This window comes from Hyla sarda, chromosome 3 (genome assembly GCF_029499605.1).
Source record: "Hyla sarda isolate aHylSar1 chromosome 3, aHylSar1.hap1, whole genome shotgun sequence".
In the NCBI taxonomy this organism is placed as follows: domain Eukaryota; kingdom Metazoa; phylum Chordata; class Amphibia; order Anura; family Hylidae; genus Hyla; species Hyla sarda.
The window spans coordinates 382,100,580-382,127,166 of record NC_079191.1 but is presented as its reverse complement, the minus strand read 5'-3'; the positions used below and the strand labels follow the sequence as shown (position 1 = coordinate 382,127,166).

Sequence of the window (26,587 nt, the reverse complement as noted above, 5' to 3'; positions counted from 1 at the left end):
ACAATAAACCTTTCCAGATTTACAACAGGATAAAAGCTTCACAATCGTAAAATGTGGCATTTCACGCACTTTGCTCCAACCCTGGGTTTTGCCTCTGGGGAAAGTTTCTTATGTTCAGTTGTACAATTGATTTATGTAAAGTTTGTGACCAGATCACTGGGGCTGATGATGATCAATGGGCAAAGTGAGACCCTTGTGATGTCAAATGTTTAGGGTTAAATAGGCAGGGCTGGGGTTTGTTTCAAATCCCTTCCACTGTTGTATGCAGGAGATGACAATGACAATAAGTAAGTGAGGATATACCCATCAGTACCCATCAGCACAGTCTGCCATCTTGAATTTATTGGAAGAAAACAGGATTCTGCAAAGTGCAGGTTAGGATTGATTTGTTTCTGGAAGTCAGTGTAATAATCCTAAAGATTAGGAAATGTATGCGCATGCTGTAGTGTCCGGCTGTGTTCATTCTACTTTTACAGTCTACAGTAACTTTACCACTACAAGTGGTCCCTCAACATACGATGGTAATCCGTTCCAAACGGACCATCGTTTGTTGAAACCATCGCATGTTGAGGGATTCCTGCAATGTAAAGTATAGGACAGTGGTCTACAACCTGCGGACCTCCAGATGTTGCAAAACTACAACACCCAGCATGCCCGGACAGCCAATGGCTGTCTGGGCATGCTGGGTGTTGTAGTTTTGCAACATCTGGAGGTCCGCAGGTTGTAGACCACTGTTAGAGGAAGTTGTACTCACCTGTCCCCGCCGGGACCGTCACCGCTCGTCACGGCTGCCCGGGATGTCGCCGTTCATCGTTGTCGCCGCGTCCCCGAGGTGTCCCCGACGCTCCGGCAAGGCCTCTTCTTCCCCGGCATCCGCGCTCTCCGTTGCCGCCATCACGTCGCTACGCACGCCGCTCCTATTGGATGACGGGACGGCGTGCGCAGCGACGTGATGATGACGATGGAGAGCGCCGACGATGCAGGAGATCCCGAAGAGGACGCGCCGGAGCCCCGAGGACAGGTGAGTGATCGTCACCGGACCACACGGGGCACCGTAAACGGCTATCCGACGGCAGCTGAAGCAGTCTGCGCTGCTGGATAGCCGTTTATGCGATGGCCCCGACATAAAAAAGCATTGTATGTTGATGCTGCCTCTGAGAGGCCATCGCATGTTGAAATTATCGTATGTCGGGGCCATCGTAGGTCGAGGGGTCACTGTATATATCAGCAGGACTGACCTCAAATGTTCTCACAGTGCAGGGTAGTAACATGAACTTTATTTCATATTGTCACACACTGTAATGTATTCTTTTATATTTGCGGACTATCTATAATAAAAGCCTCCAAATCTCTTTTAATAGATATATACAGTATGTGGGTCTGGTGAGTGATTTTACTTGCTGGAGACCATATTTTAGGAACGTTTAGAGCTTTATTGGTTAAATTCCTATTTTATCTCACAGCTTCTGCTCCCCACCCAAGTGGTTAAAATGTGACTGTTTTCCACCTTTCTTTTCACTTAGTGGTATTATGTTGGAAAGCTTTGTCACTTTGTCATAAAGAAAGCTGAGCTCGCGGTATTAACATCGCTGTTGAGCTTTATTTTATTTGCTTTATATCTGTATCTTACCGCAAATCTCCGAGTGACCAATTATGTTTGGTACAATACATGAGCCTCTAAAAAGCCCTTTTATAGTCATAAAAAGGAAACTTTTTTTTTATTATTTCCATTAGTTTAACTACAGCTAATATTACCAGAAATGTTTGCAAAGTTATTTTTTTTTGCCTATTACATTAACACAGTTACGGCTCCTCCAGCTCAGTCTTCCCTGGATAATACACAACTGCTGGATATTCCATACACAGGGGTTGCGGTTAATCTGGATTTTTGTCTCAAACAGAAAACCATCTGAACTGAACGTGTGATAATGTTTTAATTTTTTTCTGGCGCTCGATATTCACTACCTTTCCAGCCAGCGAAAATATTTTGCTTAGACAGCCAAATGTGGGGCTGTGTATAAATGATAGCCTTATCAGATGTCTCAGGAAGCTGTTCATTTAATCCATCAGTACTTTTTCATTTTCTTTCATCCCGATTTCGGGCTTGTATAGTTGAATTTCAGCTCCATTTATCTCACAAGGAAAACACTTATTGAAAAATAATTTTGCGCTCAATGTTGTTGTGCTGTAAAATCGGAAGATTTGTTAACCGTTTCATCGCCCCATGTTAGGCCTATCGTCATGTTAGGTGACACATCTACGTTTTACTCATCTGCTGGAGAATTTTTCTTTACAGCCCTTAGATGCCCAAATGTCTATATCAAAATTTCACCTTTTGGATTGACAAAATCTAAAGGCAAATTTCTTTCTTTTCTTTTCTTTTTTTCCCTTCTTTTTTAAATTCTACTTTTTTGTGGTAGAATATGGGAATGAACCCTTTTATTTGTGCATTTTTAGTTTTTCTCTTTGCCTTCTAATAGTCATACCTCTTTTTATTTTCTATTTACAGGGCCATATTAGGGGTGTATTTTATGTGTGGCCAATTTTAATTTGTAATGTCTCATTTTACCACAAAACCGATGGTAAAACTGAAAGAAACAAAGCACAATGTTGACCATTTTGTGGAGTTTTATTTTACATAATGCACTTTGAGGTAGAAATGACTTTATATTAATCCTATGGGTCATTACGATTAGACTGATGTCTGTTATTTACATTTTTATTAGGGTTTCAATGATTTTTTTTTTTCAGTTTCTAAGTCCCCATAGGGGAATTTTATAAGCAATCATTGTATTGCTTATACTTATGAATGCTATGGTGTGGCATAGCATTAATCAGTTGAATTAGCACTCTGCTCGTATAGACTGTCAAAGTCGCAGTATCTGATCGGCACTCTATGAGAGCACTGCAGATCCCTCCCCCAAACCACCAGCATCTATCATTGTTTCATTTAAATGCCACAATCGCAATGGTTAATGGTTATCTAGATTTATAATAATATAGTTGCTTTATTTCAAAAACAGCGCTAAACCGGTTCTCAGGTTGTAAATAGTATTACAGTTCACTTCACTGGAACTGAGATGCAATTCCATGCACAACAGGAGGACAGCTCTATTTCTGGAAGACAGCAGTTCTGTATTTCTAATTCTAGATAAAACATTTAAACATTGATGTACTATAAATTGTATTTTGCATGTTTTGTTTTTTTTGTTATTAAGAAATGACTTTGGAGAAAAACAAAACCACTTCTACTAATTTATTACATTTATCAGAAGACATCCAGGAGAGCTGATTATCCCCCATGTCATTGTTGTGTACGATGCTTTTCTGCCACATTCTGTATAGCGGGTAATTATTTTTTAAGTATATGCAGATGGGTTGTTTACATATTAATACAGACATCATTGTGGTAGCTATTTAGTTATAATTTGTTCTGTCTGACTTTATTTTCTCACTTTAATATCTATGGGGGGAATTCATTATTCCTGTCGAGTGAGGTTTCCATAGTACATAACACGGAGGACATTGCATCTTTTTTGCAATTATCTATTTTATTGATTAATTTACTTTGGTTGATTATATAGCACTGATATATTCTGCAGCACTCTATCAGCTTTGTCTCCATTCACACCAGTTTATTTTCCCAGTGTGGCTCACAATCTTATTTTATTATCTCAGACATACACATTAGGGTCAATTTCATATGAATGAATTGGATTTGTATCCAATTATTCATTGTGTTTTTGTCGCAGCATATATCTTTTCATAGAAAAAGATAGCAAATTATATAAAAAGAAAAACAAATTAAACTTTTGTAAAGTTTTTTTTTTTTTTTTTACTCAAACTTTTAGCCACCGGGTGGGCCCTGTGGTGAGGTCCTCTCCCCAACATCATATTCTTTCCTGTAGTGTTTTAAAGTTAAAGGGGTACTCAGGCAATAAATATCTTAAGCTTGGAGCTTCCGTGTTCTTGACCTCACACCATGCCCTCTTCATGTCTATGAGTATGTAGCCATCACGCCTCCTCCCATAGGCTGTAGTCGCCAGTCATCCAGCACAGAGCAGAGTTCGCTCCGTGCACGGATGATCGGGGTGCCATGCCGGAGATCGCAGGGGTCCCCAGTGGTGGGACCCCCACGATCAAGAAATCTTATCCCCTAGGGGATAATATGTTTATAGCCGGAGTACCCCATTAATAAGTACAGTATTATAATATAAGTTTTATTAACATATATATATATATATATATATATTCTTGGAAAGAATAGCTGCATGTAAAGACTTTTTCCCAGTAAAAAAAAAAAACAGAATAGAATTAAACAGACCCATTATAAGCAAAGGGGTCCACCTGCATTATTGTTGCTTATCGTTTGGCAGATTCAGGATTTTCCTATATTTAACATAAACATGGCATTCTGAACATTATGTGAACAGATCCTAAAGCTGGCCATATGTTCATTTAACAAAAAAAATTCCTAGGGAGTGCATGTGGTCTGAATGAGGAGAGGGAATAAACCGCTGAAAGACTCCTCTTTTGGTGGCTGAAAGGGTTATTAAAAAATAAAATAATAATAATTTCTTCCAAAAACATCACCACACCTGTCCTGGGGGGGACAACTTTTCTGTGAACTTCAAGAATACCAAGTCTCTTTACTAGTCTAAGAGGGTAACAGTTTTCAAAGACCTCTCAGCAGTCCATGACCTTAGTGGAATTCTGGTCGGGTTTGGACCACTTTTACGACCAGGATCCAACTGGAATGATTTCTCTCAGGCATGCCAACATCTCAGGAACTAGCTCGGGACACTTACTGACACTGCCACCTGTAGTACCTGCTGTTGTCTTGTACATGTTGGAATTACTTCTTGTGAAACAACTGGGCATAATACAATTGGCCGGGCACTGTACTCTGGTGTGTCCTGGAGAAAGCTTAAAGGGGTACTCCGGCCCTAAGACATCTTATCCCCTATACAAAGGATAGGGTATAAGATGGCTGATCGTGGGGGGCCCACTGCTGGGGACCCCCACAATCTTTCATGCAGCACCCCGCTAACATCAGCCTCCAGAGCAAACATTGCTCCGGGTCTGATGAATCACGATCACGGGGTCGGAGTATCTTGATGTCACGGCTCCGCCCCATGTGATATCACCCCCTCAATGCAAGCCTATGGGAGGGGACGTGGCAGCTGTCTCTGTAGTCCTTTCCAATGCCGTGCTTAAAGCCTTTTTGGTAATATGTAACTGAGGCTCAATAGCCCAGGGGATGTTCCCCAGCACGGCAAGAGTCCAGGATTATCCAGCCCATGTCCTCTCATTCGCAGCCTCTATACCTACAGCCATCTGTCTACCCCATCTGGCTGACAGACACTAGATAAAGAGGATATGGGCAGGACTTACCTGGGCTTTTTCCATGCTGAGAAATCCACCAACCCCTCCCCCCCCCTTTTCTGGGTTTTTGAGCCTAATTCACATACTAGCCCTATCTACATCTCATCTATTCTATCCAGGCAGGCAAACACAGACACAAATACACCCGTTGTAATACTAATGTAAAATGCCAGCTCTAAAGGTCTAACTATCAGACATTTTCTTCTTTGCTTAGATTAATGTGTTTGACATTTACACTAAGTAGAACTGACGCACCTGAATCTTGGAAGCTGAGTTTTGGTGGCCAAATTATCAGTCAAACATTGGATCAGTAGATATCTGAATAAAAAGCTTTCACATCAGCATGAATCCAAACTATATAATAATGACTCACACCATCGGGCCTGTTCTCTGGTTTTATTCTCCTAGATCAGGTCTGCACAACTTAGCAGTAGGAGGGGGGTAAACTAAAATAGGCTACACTACTCAGGGCTAGGCTTTTAGCAGGGTATTTTCATTTCACCTCATCTAGTTAAACTGAAGGGCTTGTCAAGATAGTACTGTGATAGCCTGGGGGATGTAGGGTATGGGGAGTGAAGCTGTGCGGTAATTAAAGGGTGCTGTTAACCCTTGCTATTCGTGACCCCAGGGTGAGGGCTCCACAGTAATGCTTGTCCTACCGCCACCATTCTCAAGAGCGATAGGAGGTAGATAATAATAGAATGTCCACAACCGGAGAGTTTTCTGAAACAGGTATAACAAGTATAACAGTCTCTATGCATACAACTGCTTTCTCTGGAGATTGACAAACATTGGGACTTTAGCAATTTAGAGTCTTTAGGTATTATGCGCTGTTCCACTGGATTTAGGGGATTAGTTGCGGTCCAGTAGTCACGCTAGCTTTATTGGGGGTAGTTTAGAACTCAGGGTTTTAGTTCTGCTGAGGCCGGTAGGTTTGAAAGTTGCGCAGATCCGTCCTGCTAGTCCGGAATCCACGAGAGCAGCAACCCAAGAGAGCGCTAATTTGACACAGCTCCCTTATATGGGCAGGGGCTGGACTAGTGCTAATTGGTCCATACTGATGTCAATCACCATTACAAAGATTTGTGGGTAACACGTGACTCAAGGACCTCCTAAGGTCTCCAACATACCATAGAGGCTATTAGCATGGTCACATGACCGAAGGTCCTGCGACACTAAACGAGGTAAGTACTATATATTACTTTAGATATACACTATTATTAAATATATACAGTTATTAGCATTAGATAATTAGACTTAAGGAGAGGCGACTGGGGGCTGTCCCACCTAAGGAACCCTACCTGAACATAGTTATTCTGACTTTGGGAACCTCTACACTAGGTACGGTATGCAATAAGGTACCGGGACACCACAACCCCCCTACTAAAAATAAGTCGGCCTCGATGTCTGTCCCCTAAGACAGAGGGACGAAGTGAAGGTCAGGTAACAACATTATAAGGCTACTTAACATTTTCTTTTGAGGTACATACATTTGTTTGGGTAAACTCATGAACAGGATTGGTTGGTTCATGAATTTAGTAACAGGATGATATTATTCACATGAGATACATCCTACTTAGCATATTTCCTAAGCTCACTAGACAATTTAAATCTCACTATACATTTTTGCCATGTTAGTTATCTGTTTAGTACACTGGAAACTTTACTGGCTTGCCTGAGGCTTTCTACCAATAAAACTGGCTACTAGGGTCTATTGGCTACACGCTCATATCCCTAGAACACAACAGATAAACCTTACCTAGGTTACCTTTTATTACGTGCATTATTTAAGCTCGCAAGAGCACCTTCTGGCCAGGCAGGGCATCTCGCACACGTAGGAGAGAGAAGAGTTAGTGTACATAACAGTAGCAAGAATTGGAAAATTATATAGTAAAGTTGATGAATCAACTGTAGACCAGAGTTAGAGTTAGATCTCAATTATATATGAAATGTATATATAGACATGCACGTACACACATATATATATATATACATATATATGGTGATAGAACATTCATATAATAATAACATATAAATATGTATAAGTAAGGTTGATATACATAAAAAGGAGACCATACCGGTATGCTAATAATAAAAATAATAATAATAATAAAAATTAAGGGATTTTGAAATAAAAGATTTTGAAATAAAAAAATTTGATATTTTTTTTATAAAGAAATCCATTTCGCCAGTAAAAATATACAAAAATATGGAGAAGTGTAAGAATATAAAAATGTTCATATATAAAAAAAATTATAAAAATATTATAAAAATATGCCTAGGGAACGAAGGTTAGTGCAGAAGGAGACGTAATAAAATGTTACATAAAATGCATAAAAATGTCATGACAGGTATTAAGAGCAGAGTAACAGAATTGGAGCAGGAACACAATAATAATAATACAATAATAATATCTAAATTATTATTGTATTATTATTATTGTGTTCCTGCTCCAGTTCTGTTACTTTGCTCTTAATAGCTGTCATGACATTTTTATGCATTTTATGTAACATTTTATTACGTCTCCTTCTGCACTAACCTTCGTTCCCTAGGCCTATTCTTATAATATTTTTATAATTTTTTTTATATATGAACATCTTTATATTCTTACACTTCTCCATATTTTTGTATATTTTACTGGCGAAATGAATTTCTTTATAAAAAAAATTAAAATTTTTTTTTTTCAAAATCCCTTAATTTTTATTATTATTATTTTTATTATTAGCATACCAGTATGGTCTCCTTTTTATGTATATCAACCTTACTTATACATATTTATATGTTATTATTATATGAATGTTCTATCACCATATATATGTATATGTATATATGTGTGTACGTGCATGTCTATATATACATTTCATATATACTTGAGATCTAACTCTATACACCGTTTTTTCACCCTTCTGCATAATCAATAGAGGTGATCATATCGTTTTTAGTTCAGTATCAACTATACACTTTCTATACCTTTCCCTATCTTTTCCTTCTTTCCTTCCTTCATGAGATGATCCAGTACCTTGATTTGCATGCATTCTGAAACCTCCAGGTTTTCCGGGCACCAACACCCGAGGCATTGAAACATGTCTAGAATCTAACCATAGACTTGCATCTACCTAAATCCATCTGAATTTATCTTCAATATAGCGTTATTAAAAAATCCAATTGCTACTGCTGGAAGTCCCTAGTTTCGGGACCACTGCTGCACTACGCGCGCACAGCGTTCAGTTCACACGAGGCACGCCGCACCTACTCTCACCGCTGCCACTACATCGCCATTGCTGCTACTACATTGCCAATTTTTGCCATCACTGCTGTCTTCCCGGACCAACCCACAATCCACGGCATACCTGAAAGGCCTGTGCCAGCCGAGGACCAAAGGAGAAAGAGATCCACACAGCTAGCAGAGACACCGGGCATCGCTGGAGACTGACAACTCCACACCAGCCCGTACAGCCAGTTACCTAGACGGCGTCAGGAGCGGTGAGTGGTGCTGTGCACCAGACCTCGAATCCATCTATTACATCAAGTGATCTGAAGTAATAATTTGCTACAGTTTACAACACTGTACCACCAATGACTGTCATTTCATTATATACAAAGATTGGTACATTTGAACTTTGCTGAACTTTGTCACTACCTAGCCATTGGAACTACCTTACAACACTGTATCACCAATGACTGTCATTTCACCATATACAAAGATTGCTACATTTTGAATTTTGTCACTACCTAGCTATTGAACTAAACTTTCCAGCTATTGAAAAAATACAGAACTCTGTTACTGAATAGCGCATTATTGACTATATTATTTTTTATGATATTAATTTTTCTTATGATATTAGTTTATTTTCGCTGACTTCTATGTCCCATGCTAGGGCCCTGCAGGGACAGCGAATATCAGTGATTAATCAACATATTTGTGATTATTCTAATAAATATTTATTTTTATATCAGGATCACCCCTTTTTCTATTTGTCTTTTAATATATAATATACCTTGAGGACTGGTCTACAGTTGATTCATCAACTTTACTATATAATACGTGTTAGACCTCTGGGTGAAGGTAACACCAGTTCACCTCGGGTGTATCTCTTAAGTGCTAAGTGAGCTACACAGATCCAAACTTTTTCAAGAATTGGAAAACAACATTAGCTACAATTCCCAAAGAATTTATTTAAGTGTGAGATATTTTTGTTGTTTGTTTGGTGTACTAAGGTTAAGTGAGGTAAGTACACTTAAGTGATTATTTTTGAGGTACTATGTGTGTAGTACTATGTGAGAGGTCAGTCTTGATACCTTAGGGGTAGTTTTCACTGAGTGGACCTTTGAAAAGGTGTTAGTGATGGGTGACGAAACTGTTATTCTTCAGAGGAGCCGAGGAAGACACCTACTAGCAACTACTACAACACCTATTTAAATTTTTTATGTACACATGTACAAGGCTAATTTTTCTGTGTACAATAACCATTTACATTTAGTTACACTAGCATAAACATTTATTAGACACTCCAACAGGGTTCAGGTGCATTCACCTGATAAGTGCAATTTTAAGCAAAAATGTCCCATTACTATTAAGATATATACATGTGAACGGTCATGCAAGGATCATCAGTCCACCTGCACTGAGTCTAAACTTCATGGCTAGAGTTAGTAGCCGGGCACACACTTCCGAATCTCCTACCACTAGGAGTCTCTTGGTCTAAGGACCAGGCATAAAAGCTTTATGGTTACGTTACAACTTGAACAGTCTCAGCACAGTCCTGCTAGGCACATTTCTTGAACATTGCAGAAAGTCTATGAAGAAGAAGAAAAAACTTTAAAGCAATATGGGTGTCACAGCTCAGATGAAACTCTTGCAATGTCGTCCTGCTCCTCGCCTAGAACCTCTACCCCTCTCAGAATCACGAGTAGGCCAGGGTACTTTGTTGAAGGCAGAAGTAAGTGGATGCTGCTGTAGAGACTCCTCCTCCTTGGGTACGTGGGTGGAGGAATCAGGAGCAGGCCATTTCGGCCTCAGCTGGAAGGGGTCCGCTTCCCAATCTTGAGAAGGAAAGTACATGAAGGGCAACTGGGTTGGAGCGGCTGGCCTGGTGACTGCGGCAGGCCACGCTCCTCACAGGCCCCGGACGGGGGTGTACTCCACAAAAAGTTCCATTCCCTGGAGGTGGGTGAAATATTGAAGATATGGCCTCTGTACAGCTCGCTGGTTTACGTGGATGGTATAGCCGGTGTGGCAATCAATGAGGGTACTATAACCTCTGTCCTTGTCGAACTTGGCCACTGTTGCTCTGCGATGTTCCAAGGGTTTCTCCCCTTCTCGAGGATGGTCCCACTTGCGTATGAAGAGTGCCTCCATCTCTTTCGTGTTCTCCTGGTAGCGGATCCTCTCCTCAAGAGGCAGATGCACATGCTTAGGGGCATAAAGTTCTCTGTGTCGGGCTTTTAGCTTGTCCATCAAGTCGGCTATTTCGGCCTCCTGACGGGCCCTTTCGTGCTGTGCCTTAGGAACCGATGGAAGGGGCTTCCCAGGCAGGGGTTAAAGCACATCATGCATGTATTGAATGAAGTCAGGTTCATCCCCAAAGACCCATTGGGGCAATTTTGGGGAGCGTGGTCGTTCACTCTGCAAAGAGGAAGGGGTATTTCTGGCTCAGGGCTGGTGGAGGAAGAGAAAGCCACCTTTGATGGTGGAGGAATCCTCTGTAAGTACGACAGGATCTCAGCCCACGAACCCTATGTCCGCTGGTGAGGGGACAGTCTCACTGGTGATGGAATTCCAGATGTCCCTGCGGTGCCCCCTGAAGGGGTATCTTGCCAGTCGTCGTCATCATAGGGCAGTGGGAGAAGATTACAGTTCCCCTCTTCATCCAATGACAACTGCTGCAACTGGTTGGCAAGATCGTGGAACAGTTGGGCTACGACCGCCGCAACTTTCCTTTGCTCCGGTGCCATCTCGGTGCGCATGCCACATGGAACGCTGCTCTCCACCATGTCTGTATCTTCCGGCTCTCCTTTGTGCAGACTGAAGAGGTCGCTGTGCAGGGTTCCCTTTATAATGGGCTTTGCCAAAATGGCTGCTGGCCGGAAGGACGTCATCGGTGCAGCCCCGACTTCCTGTCCCCCCGTAAAAAGCAACTGCGTCTTTAAGTTCCCTTTCGGCTGCGTTACACTCACTTGATAGCCACACCTAGGGGCGGGTCGCAGCGCAAGCTTTCTTCGCGCGCTTTGGGTTAACTCTTGCATTGCTGACCGAACCAGAGGATCGTAGCATACATTCCCTTCTCACTTTACACATTTCTGCAGCAATAAGATTTTCGTCTCCCCCCTTACTTTTTGCGTGTGCTCTCTGCTCGCGGCACCATACGAAAACTTGCGTACACTTATATGGTGTTCCGTAACACATGTGTACAGTCTCTGATACAGGGGGAGTACACTTTACTTGGTGGCAACAGCTGGAGGCACACACCCGTATCCTGTTCGTAGGACGCCAAAAAGCTATGTGATAGCCTGGGGGATGTAGGGTATGGAGAGTGTAGCTGTGCGGTAATAAAAGGGTGCTTGTTAAGCCTTGCTATTCGTGACGCCAGGGTGAGGGCTCCTCAGTAATGCTTGTCCTACCGCCACCCTTCCCAAGAGCGATAGGGAGGTAGATAATAATAGAATGTCCACAACCGGAGAGTTTTCTGAAACATGTATAACTTTTCCTGAAGGTTTTCTTCAAGCTTCATAAACGTAACAGTCTCTATGCATACAACTGCTTCCTCTGGAGATTGACAAAGGTTGGGACTTTAGCAATTTAGAGTCTTTAGGTTTTATGCGCTGTTCCACTGGATTTAGGGGATTAGTTGGGGTCCAGGTAGTCATGCTAGCTTTAGCGGGGGTAGTTTAGAACTCACGGTTTTAGTTCTGCTGAGACCGGTAGGTTTTCAGGCCTAGCGTGTTTTTGAAAGTTGCGCAGATCTGTCCTGCTAGTCCAGCATCCACGAGAGCAGCAACCCAAGAGAGCGATAATTGGCTACAGCTCCCTTATATGGGCAGGGGCTGGACTAGTGCTAATTGGTCCATACTGATGTCAATCACCATTACAAAGATTTGTGGGTAACACATGACCCAAGGACCTCCTAAGGTCCTCCAACATACCATAGAGGTTATTAACATGGTCACATGACCGAAGGTCCTGCTACGCTAAACAAGGCAAGTACTATACATTACATTAGATATACACTATTATTAAATATATACAGTTATTAGCATTAGATAATTAGACTTAAAGAGAGGCGACTGGGGGCTGTGCCACCTAAGGTACCCTACCTGAACGTAGTTACTCTGACTTTGGGGACCTCTACACTAGGTACGGTATGCAATAAGGTACTGGGACACCACAGTACCAATATTAAACAGGCTATGCAGACCACATAGCTGTTACAGTGCAGTTAAAGCCAGGGGTTCACAAGTGACGTCTTCTTAGATTGGAGTCACTCACTTTTTCTGTCTTTTCCATCCAGCTCAGAAAACTTTTACGCGTCAAGACTCATCTCTCTTAAAAAAAATCTTAGGCTTCTGTGCCACCCACATGATTTTTGCCTAAAGCAATTAGGATCCTTAGATCCTTCTATTCCTCACACTCCTTTGTGCCCCCACATTGTTTTCATGCCCTCTTTTGTGTCCACCACACTTAAGAGCCACATTGTTAATATTGCCCCCCACTGTACCTTCACAATTAATATTGCCTCCTTCTATTCCCCCCACAATTAATATTGTCTCCTTCTTATCCCTCTACATTACATATTGCCTACTTCCATTCCCCCATAGTTAATTTTGCCCTCTTATATGCCCCTTCTGTGGCTCCTTCTGTGCATCCTACAGTTATGTGGTGTTGGGTGTGAAGTGAGGTGAATGGGCAGATGTTGTAGCCCAGGGTCAGATGGTGTTAAGCCCTAAATGTTCGTGACGTGAGGGCGTGGTTTTAACCGAGAACCACCTGAATGGTAGCACTGCTAGTCCAAGTTAGGCAGGGCAAATGATAGTCCAATGCCAGGCTGGGTTAACATTAGCTTTACTGAGGTAGACAGATGGTACAGTCTTTACAGCTAGGCCAGGATCCCAGAGAAGTGACCAGTAACACCAGGGACCTCGCAGCTTGCTAGGACTTGCAGTGACTTTGACAGACTTTAGGACAGCCACTCTGACTATAATAGTCTTGACTTAACTGAAGATAGTGAAGGCAAACAGAGATGACTTGACCTACTGACATGTGGCTGTAATTTAGGCTTGAGGCCTTCAGATGTGCTGGACACTGGCTCTGAGATGTCCGGACTGGACTTGACCTCAGCAAAGAATGAATCACAAGAGAGAGATTGTAGTACCTCCCTCTCTTATTAATCCCTTAACGACGCAGGACGTATATTTACGTCCTGCGCCGGCTCCCGCGATATGAAGCGGGATCGCGCCGCGATCCCGCATCATATCGCGTGGGTCCCGGCGCTAATCAACGGCCGGGACCCGCGGCTAATACCACACATCGCCGATCGCGGCGATGTGCGGTATTAACCCTTTAGAAGCGGCGGTCAAAGCTGACCGCCGCTTCTAAAGTGAAACTGAAAGTATCCCGGCTGCTCAGTCGGGCTGTTCGGGACCGCCGCGGTGAAATCGCGGCGTCCCGAACAGCTGATCGGACACCGGGAGGGCTCTTACCTGCCTCCTCGGTGTCCGATCGACGAATGACTGCTCCGTGCCTGAGATCCAGGCAGGAGCAGTCAAGCGCCGATAATGCTGATCACAGGCGTGTTAATATACGCCTGTGATCAGGATGAGAGATCAGTGTGTGCAGTGTTATAGGTCCCTATGGGACCTATAACACTGCAAAAAAAAGTAAAAAAAAAGTGTTAATAAAGGTCATTTAACCCCTTCCCTAATAAAAGTTTAAATCACCCCCCTTTTCCCATAAAAAAAATAAAACAGTCTAAAAAAAAATAAAAAATAAAACATATGTGGTATCGCCGTGTGCGTAAATGTCCGAACTATAAAAATATATAATTAATTAAGCCATACGGTCAATGGCGTACGCGCAAAAAAATTCCAAAGTCCAAAAAAGCGTATTTTGGTAACTTTTTATAACATTAAAAAATGAATAAAAAGTGATCAAAAAGTCAGATCAAAACACAAATCATACCGATAAAAACTTCAAATCATGGCACAAAAAATGAGTCCTCATACCGCCCCGTACAGGGAAAAATAAAAAAGTTATAGGGGTCAGAAGATGACATTTTTAAACGTATAAATTTTCCTGCATGTAGTTATGATTTTTTCCAGAAGTGCGACAAAATCAAACCTATATAAGTAGGGTATCATTTTAACCGTATGAACCTACAGAATAATGATAAGGTGTAATTTTTACCGAAATATGCACTGCGTAGAAACGGAAGCCCCCAAAATTTACAAAATGGCGTTTTTTTTCGATTTTGTCGCACAATGATTTTTTTTCCGTTTCGCCGTGCATTTTTGGCTAAAATGACTAATGTCACTGCAAATTAGAATTGGCGACGCAAAAAATAAGCCATAATATGGATTTTTAGGTGGAAAATTGAAAGGGTTATGATTTTTAAAAGGTAAGGAGGAAAAAACGAAAGTGCAAAAACGGAAAAACCCTGAGTCCTTAAGGGGTTAAAGGGGGCTGAGCAAGGAGCCCATAGGCCAACTGCAGGTCACCTGGTGCTCTCTGGGTAACAAAACATGTGACTTTAACATGTGACAACCATTATCATGTGATCAATAACCATGTGACCACATCAAAGGTCATTTACACATAACATACAATTATACAGATTATAGGGGTACATTGCAAGTGAGCCCTGGGGACGTGCAGGGACTCAAACTGATAGGACTGTGAGATGCATATCCCGTTAAATTTAAAAACTTATGGTCACAGGCCTACAGATGCAGAGACAGTTAATTTCAGAACTCACATCTGCCCTAGATCATTAGACAGACACCCTTTAATGTGGGGCCAATCTGCAGTTAAACCCATGATCATAGCACTATGACCATGGGCTGCAAGGGATCCTTTGAGAGGCCGCATGTGGAGGGGAGTGGCTTGCTTGAGGGGATGGGATTTGTCAGAGGGGTATGATTTGAAAGCTGGAACAACACACTCACCTGGAGATACAGAGGAGAGCATGTGGAGTACGGTCCCAGAAATCCCCTAGACTTACATGGGACTTTAGACGAAACCCCCACCCTTGAAAATGGGGGTAGAGGAGGGTAAATGTAACTCTCCTATATGTTTAGTTGACATACAAGTAACAGGTGTACCAAGTTTAATCAAAATATCTCCAGCCGCTTGGAAATGATACTGGAACATATATACATATACACACACACATACACAAACATAAACACACACATATTCATACACTGATATATATATATATATATATGGTGTCCCGGTACCGTATGGTATACTGTACCTTGTGTGGTGGTCCCCAAAGTCAGAGTTCCTAGTAAGGGATGGGGTCCGCCTGCTGAGTAAGTCCTCAGTTGCCTCTTTACCTTTAAATTTGATGTGTTATATGTATAAAATGTATATAAATGTTAATTACCTTGATCCGGTCACAGGACCTTCGGTCATGTGATTCATGTTGATTCCTCTATTGTATGTTGGAGGACCTTTGGAGGTCCTTGGGTCACATGTTTACCCATAACTCTTTGTACAGAAGATTGACAGTTGTTATGGACCAGTAAGCTTAAGTCCAGCCCCTGCCCATATAAGGGAGCTGTAGCCAATGATCGCTCTCTTGGGTTGCTGCTCTCGTGGATGCCAGACTATTAGGACGGATCTGCGCAACTTACAAAGACAAGCTAGGCCAGAAGCCTGCCGGCCTCAGCCTGAAACTAAACCGTGAGTTAAAATCTCAATCCCCGCTAAAGCTAGTGTGATTACTGGACCGAATCTAAACCCCTAAATCCACCGGATCAGCGCAACAATTACCTTCCTAAGCTCAATTGACTCACGAGGTCCCAATCACTTGTCAAGCTCTAATAGACTTTGTTATATGGATTGTGCCTGTTCATTATTGCATAAAATCTTCAGAAAAGTTCCGACAAGTTTCTGCAAATCTCTGGTTGTGGACAATCAATTATTTCCTATCTACCTATCGCTCTTGGGACGGGTGGCGGTAGGATAAGCATACAGAATAGCCCTCACCCTGGCGTCACAAAGAGAAAGGGTTAGGCAAGCACCCTTTAGTAACCGCACAGCTACCCCCCATATACCCTACAACCCCAGGCTACCACATATACATATACAAATATATATTTACACAAAAAGCAATGGTGAAGTCCAGATGAAGGTGCAAAAGTGTATTGTCTCATGTCACAGCAATGGCAATGCTTCAACTTCTCTATGAAGCCTTTATCAAGCATGCTTGACTGTGATCGGGTCTTGGGCGCTGGCACCCAATGCATTACGCTGGCAAGTAGTGCTGCAATCCTATTTTTGGTTTGTTTCTATAATATGTATGAAATGTATATTTATATACATATATATATTTATATATATATTGTAGATGATAATTCTCCCATGAAGCAGAGATAATTGCTAGTCTCCTTGTGCGCTGCTTGATCTCCTCAGGGGTCAGTTGGAAAATTTCCACAACCTTTGGCCATTTGCATAGGTTTTATAGTGTGTCCAGTGATTCTGCCTTTCCTGCGGAGAAAGTCACACTTGGAGCATATTACCAGGACAGTTTTAATTTTCTGTAATTTTTTTTCCATTCGCTGACAACAAGAACAGTGATCTTTAGCCCCTATATTCTCTACGAGTCATTGCTAATAACATATTAGTAGGATAGACTTGTTATTCGGCTACAGGGATAAAAGCGGCATACACAGGCAAGAGACTCTGGTGTAACATTTAGGCTAGGATTCCTAGGATGCAGTAGGGATGGAAAAATGTATTTAACAAAATTTTAATTTTTTATAATAAAATTTTAATTAAGGCAGGGACCTAATAATGTAGCCAACAATAATTAAAATGCAGAAAGGGGCCATTTAAATGGAAAAATAATATATTTTTATAATAAATATTTTTTTTTTTTATTAGTAATGTATTTTAATAATGTGTTTAAAAAAGTGTGTGTGTGTTTTACTTTTTTCTCTCTAACTTTAATTTATTTTGTATTACTACTACTCCCAGCATGGAACAGACTTTTCCATGATGGGAGTAGTAGTACCTGTACTAATAGACACATCACCCCAGGTGTCACCTCTGACACCCGATACGGTCATCCTATCTATTGCAGAGATGCGGAACGGCTCTATACAGCGTTCGCATCTCTGCACTATACTCATCACTCTTTCATATTTTCCCCTCAAAGTGGTGATTGGCCAGATGGTGGCAGCCAATCACCGCTCTCAGCGGTAAATATGAATGAGTGATGTGAATCTATACACTGGTCGGCCAGAGTATACTGCAGAGATGCGAACGCTGTATAGAGCCACTCCGCATCTCTGCAACAGATAGGACGATCACATCGGGTGTCAGATGTGATACCCGCTGTGATCTGTCCTTAACTACAGGTACTACTGCTCCCAACATGGAGCACACTCTGCTCCATGCTTGGAGCTGTAGTACCTGCATTAATAGGCAGATCGCAACAGGTGTCACTTCTGACACCTGTAGCAATCTGTCTATTAATACAGGTACTAAAGCTCCCAGCATGGAGCAGAGTGTGCCAGTACAGTAGTACCTGCAGCTAAGGAAAGATCACTGCAGTTGTCATTGCTGACACCCGATGCGATCGTCCTGTATGATGTATAGATGTGACACGGCCACTCTTCTATGGTCCCCTGCACTGCCGTATATTATCACCTATTCATATTTCCCGCAGACAGTTGTGATTGGCTGGAACCATCTGGCCAATCACAGCTCTCTGCAGGAAATATGAATCTGTGATGTGAATAACTTCACATCGCAGAACATAGTGCAGCTGTGTTATATACATTAGATAGAAGGATTGCAACGGTTGTCAGAAGTGACACCCGGGGCGATCTGTCTATTAGCACAGGTACTACTACTACTCCCATCATGGAACAGTGTGTTCCATGATGGGATTAGTAGTACTACCTAAAAAAAAAACTAGGGGGGGGGGGGAGTGAAAATAGTTAAAAACACACACACACACTTTATTAAACACATTATTGAAATACATTACTAATAAAAAGTTTAACAATATAAATTTTAAAAAATATATTATTTTTACATTTAACCCCTTGGGGACTCAGGGTGTTTCCGTTTTTGCGCTTTTGTTTTTTTTTCCTCCGCCCCTTTTAAAAATCATAACCCTTTAAATTTTGCACCTACAGACCCATAAGATGGCTTTTTTTGAGCCACCAATTCTACTTTGTAATGACATCAGTTATTTTACCCAAAAATTTACAGCAAAACCAGAAAGAAAAAAAATCATTGTGCGACAAAATTGAAAAACAAACAAACAAAATTTTGTAACTTCTGGGTGCTTCGGTAAAAAATGACACCTTCTCTTTATTCTGTAGATCCATATGATTAAAATGATACCCTATTTATGTAGGTTTGATTTTGTCTTACTTCTGGAAAAAATCATAACTACATGCACAAAAATTAAAATGTTTAAAAATTTCCTCTTCTGACCCCTATAACTTTTTTATTTCGTTTTTTTTTCCGTTTTGAGCGGACTTTTTGTTTTGAGCTGACTCTTTGATCCCTTTTTATTCATTTTTTATGGTATAAAAAGTTATCAAAAATAAGCTAATTTGGAATTTTGACCATTGACGAATTTTGTCCATTGAACATGCAACCCAAAACGTGCGGGTGGTCATGTGGCTGCTGCGGGCGGAAGGTCAGGCGCAATGTGGGTCCCCCAAATCCAGCACCACCGCGGCAGCCTCGATAAAATAAGTCCAGACTCCAGAGTGACTACCAGTTAACCCCACCCTCTACTGACAGATCTTACCACCAGTTGCTAGCAGCACAGCAGGCAGGCACCTCCAGAAGATCGCAAAGAGATAGGGTGAACCGGCACTGCTGCATCTTGTAGCAATTAGACATACACCTTTGGTTGACCACGAGGAACCTGACCTAGTCCGTGTGCAGGTGTAATCCAGACAGTGGAATATAAATAGAAGAGACAGCTGCACTCACCATCCAGTGATAGGAATTTCTTTTACTGTAGTCCGTTAGGCACTAACAGCAATGTGACAGGCATATAAAAGAGGCAGAGGTGGTAACGGGACAGAACTGTTTCTCACAGTAAATGTGCTTCCACAAGCCGACACCTGGCGTCTCTTTATGCGCAAGCGCATCATAAACGAGAGGTGCCGGAAATGAAAAGGACAGGTAAGTCATGTGATCACAATAGAATACATAAAAAGAAATATATATAACAAGCAAATTACAAAATATTAAAACCCTATATGGGATATATGTCTTAGAAACATTGATAGCAGCGTATAACCAGAACTGGCAGGTATTATAGAAAAGAGCTGAATTAATTGCGATCATTGAAGCCTAAGGCTCCCATCACATCTAACTTGATGATCCAGCGCGCTTCTTTCTGAAGCAGAACAGCCTGTCTGTCACCACCTGTCGGCAATGGATAGACTCTCTCTAATCCAGCAAATTTTAATAAGGTAGCATCAATATTGTGGACTTTTCATATGTGAAATAAGGCGAGGAACACCGATTCCTGTTCTTATGGATCTGAAGTGTTCGCGAATGCGAACCTGTAGCTTACGAATGGTTTTACCAATGTAAAAAAAGCTGCAAGGACATATCAATGTGTATACTACGAAAGAGGTACGGCATGTTATTAATTAATTGACTATATGTGTTTAGCTGCCTAATTTAATATGTCTGCTGGCTAAGTTGTTAGTACAAAAGGAACATTTTTTGCATGGGTAGTTACCCTTCAATGAGTAGCCTGTTAGCCATGTAGCGTGAGTGGATTTCTCTTTGGTGTCAGCGAGTTTTTTTAAATGGTATGGTTACATTTTTTCTAAATGTGACTAAGGGTTTGTTTGTGCTTACTTCTTTAAGGTCTTCATCTGTCCCTAACATGTACCAGTGTCGGTATATTGCTGCCACCACTGTTTGATTAAGATTGGAGTTATTTGGTGTTTGGTGGTATTGGTGTTTTTTGGTGTTTGTTTTTTGGGTCTCATTAATTCTGTTCTTTCTAATTTTCTAGCTCTATTGAGAGCTTCGTCTATAATAGATAAAGGGTAGTCTCTAGTCCAAAAACTTTTTTTAAGTTCTTCTGCTTGTGTTTCAAAAATGTTGTTATTATTGTTAATACGCTTTAATCGTAAAAATTGTGAATATGGAATACCACGTTTTGTGTGTGGGGGGTGGGAGCTCTGAAAATGGAGAAGTGAGTTCCATGCAATGGGCTTGCGGTAACCCATAGAAACAAGAGAGTTATCGATTATTTTAAGTTTTACATCGAGAAATTCGAGCTCTAAGCCCCTAAACACAAAAGTAAAAAACATGTATTCTTTATTTATTGAGATAAGATACAAAATCAGGAAAAACATCTTCTGGGCCATCCCAGACGACCAGTACGTTGTCGACGAATCTTAGAAATAATTTAATAAATTTAGCATACGGATTGATGTTGGAGAAAATATAATTAAGCTCAATGATAGCTAGGAAGAGATTGGCATAAGTGCCGGTCTCCTGCCTATACCAATTCTCTCCCTCTTTAAACTCATTTTGCGACAATACAAATAGTGAGGTGTCGCATACGAATGAGATAAATTAATCAGATTTATCTGTTTCTGAAAGAATTTCGCTGATAGCCTGTACACCTACATCCCATGGGATGCGGGTGTACAGGCTCTCAACATCAACAGAAGCCAATTTATATACAGGCTGCTATCCAAAGGTGTCTAAATGTGTAAGGAGGTCACCAGTATATTTTATATATGTTGGAGTATATTTAAGCAATGGCTTGAGCAACCACTCGATCTAGTGTGAACAAGGTCAAATTTCATTTATAACTGCAGAGAAGTTACTACCTAATTCTCCAAAAGCTGAAAAATTGTATTTCTTTCCAAAAGTCCACAAGTCACAGAGCCGACCCCCAGGCAGACCGATTGTCGATGGGATTGGCTCTGCGACTGAATATCTTTATCAATAGATCGAGTGGTTGCTCAAGCCATTGCTTAAACATACTCCAACATATATAAAAGATTTTGGTGACCTCCTTACACATTTAGACACCTTTGGATGGCACCCTGGATATAAATTGGCTTCTGTTGATGTTGAGATCCTGTACACCCGCTTTCCATGGGATTTGGGTGTACAGGCTATCCGCAAAATTCTTTCAGAAACAGATAAATCTGATTAATTTATCTCATTCGTATGCGATGCCTTACTATTTGTATTGTTGCATAATGAGTTTAAAGAGGGAGAGAATTGGTATAGGCAAGAGACCGACACAGCAATGGGAACGCCGGTCTCCTGCACTTATGCCAATCTTTGAGCGTAAATATATTTTCTCCAACCTCAACCCATATGCTAAATTTATTAAATTATTTATAAGATTCGTATTGGTCGTCTGGGATGGCCCAGAAGATGTTTTTCCTGATTTTGTATCTTATCTCAACACAATAAATAAAGAAAACAAGTTTTTCACTTTTGTGTTTGGGGGCTTAGAGCTCGAATTTCTCGATGTCAAACTTAAAATCTTTTGGCTAGAGACTACCCTTTATCTATTATAGCAGCTATGGCAGCAATATACTGACACTGGTACATGTTAGGGACAGATGAAGACCTTAAAGAAATAACCACAAACAAACCCTTAGTCACATTTAGAAAAAATATAACCATAGGCGATCCTTTGAAAAAACTTGCTAACACCAAAGAGAATTCCACTCACTCTACATGGATAACAGGCTACTACTCATTGAAAGGTAACTGCCCATGCAAAAACTGTTCATTATGTACTAACAACTTAGTCAGCAGACATATTAAATTAGGCGGCTATACACATATGGTCAATCAATTAATAACATGCCGTACCTCTTTCGTAGTATACACATTGATATGTCCTTGCAGCTTTTTTTACATTGGTGAAACCATTCGTAAGATACAGGTTCGCATTCGCGAACACTTCAGATCCATAAGAACAGGAATCGGAGTTCCTAGCCTTATTTCACATATGAGACAAGTCGACAATAGTGATGTTACCTAATTAAAATTTGCTGGATTAGAGAGAGTCTATCCATTACCAACAGGCGGTGACAGACACGCTGTTCTGCTTCAGAAAGAAGCACGCTGGATCATCAAGTTAGATGCGACAGGAGCCTTAGGCTTCAATGATCGCAGTGAATTCAGCCCTTTTCTATAATACCTGCCAGTTCTGGTTATACGCTGCTATCAATGTTTCTAAGACATATATCCCATATATATTTTGTATATTTTGTAATATATTTTGTAATTCGCTTGTTATATATATTTCTTTCTATGTATTCTATTGTGATCACATGACTTACGTGTCCTATTAGTTTCCGGCGCCTCTCATATATGATGCGCTTGCGCATAGAGAGATGCCTGATGTCGACTTGTGGAAGCACATTTACTGTGTGAAACAGTTCTGTCCCGTTACCACCTCTGCCTCCAGCTCTTTTACATGTCTGTCACATTGCTGTTAATGCCTAAGGTACTACAGCAAAATAAATTCCTATCACTGGATGGTGAGTGCAGTTGTCTTTATTTCTTCTATTTATACCTCCAGAAGATCATCATGTTGCTCCTCCAAGTCTTGTCTCCTCCCTTCTCCCCCTTTGCAGAGCCCGCTCAGCCCGCCCAGGAGGATCGTCTGTTCGTCACCACCCGTGCCAGCCTCCATCTTCACCTGCCACCGGGCCCGGTAAGTCAGAGCAGGCTCGTGCTTAAGTAATGCATGCACACAACAAACTTCAACCAATTCACAGTGTGCTGTTCTGCGGCCCCGGCCGGGTATGTGAGTGTACTACAGACACTAGGGTGCAGTGCTCTGCAGTGCACATACCCCCCTTGTGTCTAACAGTGTACATACAGGGGTGCAATGGTCTACACATACCCCATCTGTATAGGAATGTGTACACACACTGCTATACACATGGGGGGTATGTGCAGAGCATTGCACCCTAGTGTCTGTACATTCCTATGTCAGCGGGAGCAGGTGGGATTGGACACACATCTTAGCAGGAGCAGGCGGGATTGGACAGAAATCTTGCGGGCGGGAGTGAAGCAAACACCCTGCAGGAGCGGGCAGGATTGGTCAGATCATCGGCAGTGGTTGGGAACGGGATTGAAAAACAGCCCTGCACAAGGCTCTAGCATGATGCAGAGTACCCATGTAACCGTGGTTGCCCAAAGGGGGGCTTCCCTTGCTAGGCAACATATAGTGAAGGGGGAGGTGCTAGTCAGGCAGTGCTCACTCTAAGTGAGTGTAGTTGCTGTGTGCAGATCTCAGTGTGAGCTGCAGTGTGGAGCAGAGACAGAGGGAGTGTGAAACTACAAGCAAGCAACCGCGCCATTCTGCAAGTGTTTCCTGTCCAGGAGGATTCTTAATTCCAAATAGCAAGTATAATACCCTGTGTAGAGTAAGTTGGACACTAAAAGAACCCTAATCAGCGGGGGAGGCCTCAGCATTAAGCCTAAAATCCCAGGTACAATGCTACAAGTCACAGCAAGTCTACAGGGCTTCCAAAGGTTACACTGCATCTCCTCCACTCTAATCTGCACTGTGAGGATTGTAACATCTATTCCTCCCTCAGTAAAGATAGTTATCCGTTATCTGGCATTGGTGTATTTCTTAACTCTTGCCCAGGAGAAATTATCCTGTCCGTGGACCATGTAGGTTAACGGTACCCTGGCGTCGTGATCATACCCATTCACCCCGCACACGGTACACCCCCACCCCAAATTGGGCACCACAGCAACTTGTACAATCTATGAAGCGTGCACAGTAGCTGGACGCTAGTGTCGGAAATCAGCGATCACGTTAATGCCCCCATTAACCCTTTAGATGCCCTGATCAATGCTGTTCACGGTATCAAAAGCATTAGGGGGGCGTTGTGAGACTCAACAGAGCACTCACAGTGTGACTGCAGGGGTCTGATGAGTCAAAATGGGGACCGGAGCTCTCCTTACCTGCTCAGTGCCACTCTGCTGCGGTACAGTTGTATGGTCTGCTTTCTGGCAGGTTGTAAAAGTGAATAGCTGATATTACTGATCAGTGCTAGGCCAATGCACAGCACTAAACAGTAATAGCAAGCCAAAGATGGCTATAAATATTCCCCGCATTCGGACTTCAGACTTTTAAAAATTTGAATAATCTCCTCCACCAATGAAAAATAAAACCACGCCTTTTTTTCTAAGTAAATATATATATAAAACATATTTGTTATTGTTGCATATGGAAATGTCTGATCTATTGAAATGTAATGTTAATGATCCTGCATGATGAATGGAGTAAACGTAACAAAATAAAGTCCAAATTGTTGATTTTTGGTCACATTACATCCCAGAAAAAAATAAATAAAAAGTAAGAGTCATATATACAATGGTACAATAATAGAAACTCATGTAACCATGGGTATTAAATTAATCATAATATAAAATTAATCATATTGACCCACAGATTACAGGTAATTTATCAGTAAAAACAAAACCACCCAAAACATGCACAATTGTGGTTTTCTTTAAAAATTTCTACCACAAATAATATTATGGTGGTTGCACTGTACATTTCATGGTAAAATGGTTGATGTCATTACAAAGTATAATTGGTCTAGCAAAAAACAAGCCTCATATGGGTCTGTGGATGGAAAAAATAAGAGTTATGGCTCTTAAAAGGTGAGAAGAAAAAATGTAAACACATTTGCATTTCCCCTCGTTTGTATCGCTCATATTTGACTGATCCCAATCCATCTATCATTTACACATTTGTCACTTATCTAACCCACGGGTGATAAATGTTTCTATAAATGAAAAAACCTATCTAGGTCTCAAATTCAGGGCCTACTCAAAAAATGGTGTCTTTAGATACATTTTTTAGATTTTAGATTTTTTTCCACAACATTTACCTGATGATACATGAGACGTAATAACTTTTCTATAGCTTTTTTATTTTATTTCTAGTCCAACAATTTGAAAATAACCAAGACTTACCATTTCTTTCTATTTTTATTACCATTTCCTTCTATTTCTATTTCTATTACCATTTTTTTTCTATTTTTAACATGCACAGATCTGTTGTCAGAGTTTTTATGAATAAAAAAAATTCTAATCTTGTCACATAATGTTTTGTGCATTAATAAAACAAATTATTACACATTCTTTGTAGTATTGTATATGTATTTTTTTTTTATTATTTAAGGAAAGGAGCTAAAACGACAATGGCAGTTCTATTCTCGGCACAGGCAGTCTCTGCGGCTTCCTTAGTATTTGCCAACATTGTCTCTTAAGAGTTACACAAGCTTACTCTAAATGTCACATTTAACCGTCTGTTAATTTCAGGCCTTGGGGCTGTGATGAAAGGCTAAAAGGCAGAAAGACAGCGCAACAGAAAATGGCCCATCTGTTGGAATGAGGAGGCCAAAGGTATGTAACACAACTGTCATTTCTGGATCTCTGCCCCATTTGTCTCTAAATATACCTTTCTTTGAAGTATAGCATTATTAGAAATCATATTTTCCAATTTGTACCTACTGAATGTAAAACGATCAAGCTAAAATATTTTCTTAGTGTGCATTATATAAGGCTCTGTTCAAATCTGCATTGTGGTTTCCATTTATAACCCCAAACTACCACATCTATCACATGACAGATACCACCGGCAGCGAGGACGACTGCATTAACCTATAATAACGTCTATCATTCTGATGAGAAGATGTCTACTCAAACCACACGGAATATGTCACAAATAAATAGTCCAATGCAAATGTGAACAGGTGAATGCAGTTTTCTTGAGAAAAATAAAAGTGTTCTTTTGACACAGTTTCAGTAGTATAAGTAGTAGGGGAGGGTGGAGGGGGCAGCAACCTATGTGCAAAAGGAATGGGATTATATAGTGAGAACTACCCCATTACACCCTTTTCATCTACAACTGTGTAAGGTTATGAATGTAGTTAAATACTATGGCAGAGCAGGGAGTCATCCAGTCCTTACCAAGCC

The 26,587-nt window shown here is 41.2% G+C and overlaps 1 long non-coding RNA gene across 2 annotated transcripts in view; it reads left to right on the top strand.

The window, feature by feature from the left end:
- LOC130360837 (uncharacterized) overlaps positions 1-26,361 on the top strand; it is a 66,064-nt gene extending 39,703 nt beyond the window's left edge. Inside the window, exons 1-3 of one of the 2 annotated variants that reach the window (XR_008890819.1) lie at positions 23,183-23,294; positions 25,931-26,014; positions 26,241-26,361. This is a non-coding gene — a long non-coding RNA (uncharacterized LOC130360837). Of the gene's footprint in view, positions 1-23,182; positions 23,295-25,930; positions 26,015-26,240 lie in introns of those variants that run through there. The other variant, XR_008890820.1, reaches the window with a different exon arrangement.
- Positions 26,362-26,587: the final 226 nt, after the last annotated feature.